Source organism: Rhipicephalus sanguineus, unplaced genomic scaffold (genome assembly GCF_013339695.2).
Source record: "Rhipicephalus sanguineus isolate Rsan-2018 unplaced genomic scaffold, BIME_Rsan_1.4 Seq384, whole genome shotgun sequence".
Lineage (NCBI taxonomy): Eukaryota > Metazoa > Arthropoda > Arachnida > Ixodida > Ixodidae > Rhipicephalus > Rhipicephalus sanguineus.
The window spans coordinates 109,384-115,404 of record NW_023615145.1 but is presented as its reverse complement, the minus strand read 5'-3'; the positions used below and the strand labels follow the sequence as shown (position 1 = coordinate 115,404).

At 42.3% G+C, this 6,021-nt stretch overlaps 1 long non-coding RNA gene across 1 annotated transcript; it reads right to left on the bottom strand.

Annotated features, from left to right (window-relative positions):
• Positions 1 to 1,595: 1,595 nt before the first annotated feature.
• Positions 1,596 to 5,431, bottom strand: LOC125756651 (uncharacterized). The gene is made up of 3 exons (XR_007414661.1): positions 5,400 to 5,431; positions 3,103 to 3,200; positions 1,596 to 1,678 (listed from the first exon to the last, which is right to left on the bottom strand). It is a non-coding gene; the product is annotated as an uncharacterized LOC125756651 (long non-coding RNA).
• Positions 5,432 to 6,021: the final 590 nt, after the last annotated feature.

The following is a 6,021-nucleotide window of genomic DNA, read 5'->3' as shown; positions in this document are numbered from 1 at the left end:
CTTTTCCAGGCTTGCAATTTGAAGAGAAAGCGTAGCGAGAAACAGCTGAAATGTGGCGGCAGATCGCACAACTTAGTGACAAGCTGTTGAGATTGAATTGGCGTGGCACTTTGACCATTCTTTGCCACGGAGAAACGCAAGGCACCTATTTCACGCTGCATGTTGTGCTAATTTATAAGCCCCCCCCCCTTATCTCACTGCAAGGGGTCCCTCATCACTTCCACCAGTCCACAAGGGGTCTCCAAAACATCCATGGCTGAGAACCACGACCTATATGTCAAGCCTGAACAATTTCTTTTACATGTACAAGGACTTTTTTGTTTGAATGCATTACAAATTCTTAAAACTTCAAATGATACAATAAATGCTGGTTGTAGTACTTTATTGGAATCAAAACAATAACATCACAATGTCAATGTAACTCATACATTTTCATCTACCACAGAACCTATGCTCATTATTGAACAGATGAAACAACATACACAATGCAACTGAGCACTAATTCACAGCAGTAAAATATTATGAAAGTATAGTTCAAAATTCATCACAAAGCACGACACATACACTTCGCAATGCCAGTATGCAAGTACAATCCAAGAGATGGCATGCACAGCAGTGGCGTAGCCAGGGGGGCACACCGGGCCTCCCTCGCCCCCCCCCCCCTCGAAATTTTTTTTGCTATGGCATACAGAGCCCAAAATGACAACTGAACACATCTGCCTGCCCGGCTCCCACTTCAAATCAAGGAGACGACCCCCCCCCCCCCCCCGAAAAAAATTTCTGCCTATGCCCTGATGCACAGAGAACTTGGTGTCTGCTTACACATGAAGGCAACTCGATAAGTAATAAAGGCTTGCAACACTTAGGCATGGTGGTGTACCATTTTTTATATATGCATTAGTTTGCCCTCAGGCATGAAAACATGTTACATGATTGTGCAGTTCAATTTTTGTATAAAGACGTGTGGTGTCGACCATGGATCTACCTGCCAAGGTTTGTAAACACAGTCGCCTTTATTCACATATTTTTAAGAAATAATGTAAATTTATAAAGTTAGGCTTGGGAACATGGGATTATTTCGCAACCCTATTCACCCATTATTATGCATAGGTAGTAGACCAATGGTTACAATATTTAATGCCAGCTAGTGCCATCCAATCGACCGGAAAATTGGTTCTCGTCACCTTCAACAGCTCAATTTATGGCTCGTGCAGAAGTACCACATTGAAAATGAATCCGAATACCGTGACAGGAAAGTTCCCTCGGAGTTAGGCAATAACATGCTTTGAATTAAAAATTGCCCATCAATACTGGGGGTGGCTTGGCACATTAGAGCCAAGGACGGGACATGCCATGAGGTTGAAAAAAATTGAACAGGGAATAAATAATGGCTGTAAAACAGTCAAGAACCATGCTTAGTAAATTAAATGAGTTACATTCAGCATCTTTTCAAGCCATGTAAAATTTTCAAATGCACACTGTTATTGGAAAGTTTGGACTCAGCACCGTGCATAACACAGTGCAGCAGTCCAAGTGTGACAATCCTAAATACTGAGAGATGTACAAGATCATCAGTATAGTATACTGTAAGGCACAGGAGTGTTCACGGAAGAGACCGTCTTGTAGACAAACAGGTGGGCCAGAACTGTTGCTGCTTTGCCAAAAGTGTTCAGTCTTCCTGAAAAAGATATCAAGCAAAGAAAGTCCATTAAGCTTTCTGCATCCATACAAAATACCCACTTGACTTCTCTTACTGCAGACTTTTCCGAAAAAACACAAAAATACAAAATTAAGAAGCTGCCAAGTATTTTCTTGCGAGATATGCAATGAGTGTGCAGCACACTTTCATTCTTGTAATATCTAGAAAGACGCAGCATTATAATAAGAAAGACGAGGCTCATTGCTTGTCCATGTTTTGCTGCCATGTTTTTATACACCTAGCAAAAGAACAAGGTACAATAGCTAGTGTGCAGTGTTGCTTGTTGTTTTGTGGAGGCAACTCCTATTACAAAAATAATTCATTTATCCTCAAAACTTAGTGCAAGTTCTCCCAAATAAATTATTTAAAATCCTAGGCTAGACGGGACAAAATATAGATATATAGTACTTATGAGGCATGCCACAGTGGACAGCCTCGATTTTTTAATTTACATTTAAATATCAAACTCTTTATGCCAAAGCAGCATCTAGATGTCTTTCTCACAGCACTTCGGACTAAACCAGCGGTGCACATAGCACCTGCCTGTAAGCACTGCACCATCCTGCTTCTGCCAACTATGAAATGCGTGCACACTGAAAATTTTCTATGCTGCTTACTGCTTGCTATTACCTTAAATCTCCCCTAGCCAACACAAACTAGACAACCAATTAATATAACTATCAAGTGGAAATGAATGTAAAAATTTTCCTAACAGTGATAACTTAAATCACAAGGCGCATGCAGCCCATCCTATGTTAGTCCTGTTGTGACTCACAACAGGACTAACATTTGTGTCGCAAATTGTGAACGGTTTTGCAACTACCAAACACAAAAATAAAGTTAAAATCATAATAACAATGCGCTGGTGAGCTTCAATGTATATCGATGTACATGCCACTTCATTGTTAAGGTAACGCATCACAATACTGACCGTTTGAAGCAAAACGGGAATGCGAGCTAGTTGGCGGGTAATAGGCGAGGTTCAAGTTTAGGTATATATTTCTGCTGAAGCAATAAAGCTTTCAGTTGTGAGTAAGCGTCGTGCTGTGCACTTTCTTGTCCTTGTCTTCTTAGCACTGCCGTTATATAAGTACTGACCATTCGCCAGGAACACTATGAATCCCTCACAATACAGTCAATATCATGCTACAGGTGTCTATTATCGAGGCACTCCACTGTAAATTCAATATAGTGTTATGGCGTGACAGAGTGCAGGTGCAGATTCTGTATACTGTATCGGATGACTGAGATAAGAGCTACCATGAAATTGGACTCAAAATAGTGATACTCTCAATGTTTCCAATGTATCAATGACTTGCTTCATTAAACACAGGTATGCATTGCACAATTCAGAAATGGATTCTATTTGATCACTCTCTCCTAACGAGATTGCTGCTACCAACCCAGGTTCTGTGAAGCATCCAGATGAGCTTCGAGAGTTCTTATCAAGCTGCTGGTGTCCACAGCTGCATAGCGTTGCATGTGCCATCTTGAGCACCATCTGCAAAGAAAAAAGAAATGTACAGATTTTTTGCAGTGACTCACTATTTCATGCTGCACTAAACAGCTGTAAAGCACACCAATACCAATTCAGATAACCGGCATAAATTCAGTTAGACGTCCATGCATGAAACAATTTTTAACTCTAAATTTATTATCCTAATGCACTCGAACACCAAGAACTAATTCAGTACATAATACAAAACTGGCAGTGTAGATAAAGCGTTTTTTTTTCTCAGGGAAAACAGATTCCAGAGCTTTCATTGCTGCTCCCGTTTGATGTTAGCATTGAAAGTGCTGCTGTGCTTCTTATGCAAAAGTGAGCTTAGAGACAGACTTTACGAGGCATCATACTCTTCTTTCCTGTTTTGTTCTTTTCTGTAAGTTTCTTTTGTATTATCCTTTATTCCTCGTACCCTCTTCCTTTGCACAGCATGGCCAGCCAGTTTGAAGTGGCTAACCTGCCTGTCTTCCCATCTATTTCTTTCTTTCCTTCCTTCATTTTAAGTCTTGCAGCATTTACAAATACACACCAAGTTCAGTAGTGTAGTGTTGCCAACTGCACAAACATTCATAACCTACAGCCAACCACAAATTTCACTGCCTGTGCGAGACTAGAAAGCAAATACTTGGTTTCAAGTTCACTCCACACCTACCATTTCGTCAAAAACACAGCATTTGAGTTTCTGATAAATTAAGTTGTTTGCCGTGTATCATTCTAATGAAAGAGCTCAACAAAGCATGATAAGCGGAGAAGGTGCACAACAGCACATCCTTTGAGAATTTGCGATAGTCATCTGGTGATCTGCGTGCCATTGTCTACTGCTTCTGGTGCTGCCTAAACACAATTTACATTCATCAAGAAGCATGAAGGTAGGAAGCTTACATATGACTTACAGAAGTAAACCATAAGAAATGACGAAAGGTGTTCTGTTCTTGCTGAACATTAGTTTTTTTAACTGTGATAATGTTAATGGCTGCTTAGCCTTTCAAAGCTTCATAATAGTCTTATGAGAGTCACTTTTTTAATTATTGTCCCTCTGCCATCAGTATTGCATTGAGCTGACTTGCACTGATGTGACTGAATAAGCCTGGCACACCTCACACATCTTCAACTCGATGAGAATATTCACATGAAATCAGGAGAGTTCAAGATGTCACTAATTATGTCACAAATTGTCACTAATTAAGTGACAATATCGTAAAATGCACGTGCTTCACCATAAACGCTGTCACTTAGCAGACAACTTTCACTAATATGCCATAATCATATCTTGCAGCATAATTTATTCGTTCCAGTCCACCTAATGACGTAATTACCCTATGGTATGCTGTTTCTTTTTTGTCTTAGAGACGACAAAGTGCGCAATGCAAAATTGTTATCGAAAAGTATTCCCACTTACTAATATTAGGGAGTTTTGGAATAGCGTACGCCAGCCCGTAGCCACAGGGGAAGGGGGGGAGGGAAATTCTGATGGAGGGGGTGTTTTACCGAAAATGAATTATGAAAATAGCGTTTTTCTAAAAAAGTGAAGGGCGCAACGAAGGCTCCAGAAGTTTCGCCCATCTGTTTTCTTTAACGTGCACTGACATCGCAGAGTACACAGGCGTTTAGCGTTTCGCCTCCACCGAAATGCTACCGCCGCGGCCGAGATGGAATTTAGGGTCGGCAGCCGAGTATCGCAACCATCGCACAACCGAGGCTGACAACTACAACTGATTCAAATTAAAACAAAAGTTGCCCTTGATGCACACGTGACGGAATGATAACCGCGGCCTCTCGCTTGTTTATTTTCTGAAAGCACGCTGCCGCATTCACGCTTTATGGCAAGCAAAGAAATTGTATAGCACAAATTGTCTTCATTGAGGCGTACCCGCTCTTCGATAGACTGGCCGTGCAAAGCATGTGCCTTCACAAAAGCTTTTTAAACGCGCATCAAGCATCACAGATATGTGCGTGTAATGCTTTTTCATTCTGCTTTTTATTGTACTTTCCACGCGACACACTGTGCAGCACTACACACGTGATTACGGCGAGAGCAAACAGCGCTAAACACGGGATGGAGAAGAAGAACGACAGACACAAGCGTTTAGCGCTGTTTGCTCTCGCCGTAATCATGTACCAACCAGCCCAGTTAAGCACACTCCTGCACTACACACGTGAACGACGCGAAACTGAGAACACAGAAGCACCACTTACCGTTCGCATTTCCGACTGTGCCTAACCAGGTGCTGGCCGAACACGCATACACGGAGTTGCAAGCACGCTTGAGTCTCCAGACCATCATAAAACCAACACAAACATGCTCACAGTGGGGGATGTTGCACTGCCGTCGCTAAATGGCGTTCACGTCCAACGTTCAGATCACAGTCGCGCACACACGACACGGGCACGCACAGCCGACACAGCTGAGCAATTCGGAAACTTCGATGACCGGGCAACGGGAGAAAATGGCGAAGGCAGCGACGGGCGACGGCGAGACTTCGAATTTAGCACGCACGCTTCTCCTCTCCTGGTGTGCGTGCGTGTGTGTGTGTGTGTGTGTGTGTGTCTGTTTTGTTTTTAAATGCGAAGCATTTCTTAGCGAACCTCTGGCACTTTGAGCGTTTCTATCTACGTATCTAACTATCTATCTATCTATCTAGCCGCCTACGTCTAGGTGCTCTCATGATGGCCTCCTTAACTTGGTATAGACCAAAATTTGTATGGGAGGGTAAGAGGAGTTGACCAATATGACTGCCGGGTCATGACATGAATAACGTTAAAATCTTGTTGCGTACGTCGTCAAACCCTTTCCACTAGACACGTGTGGCACATACCC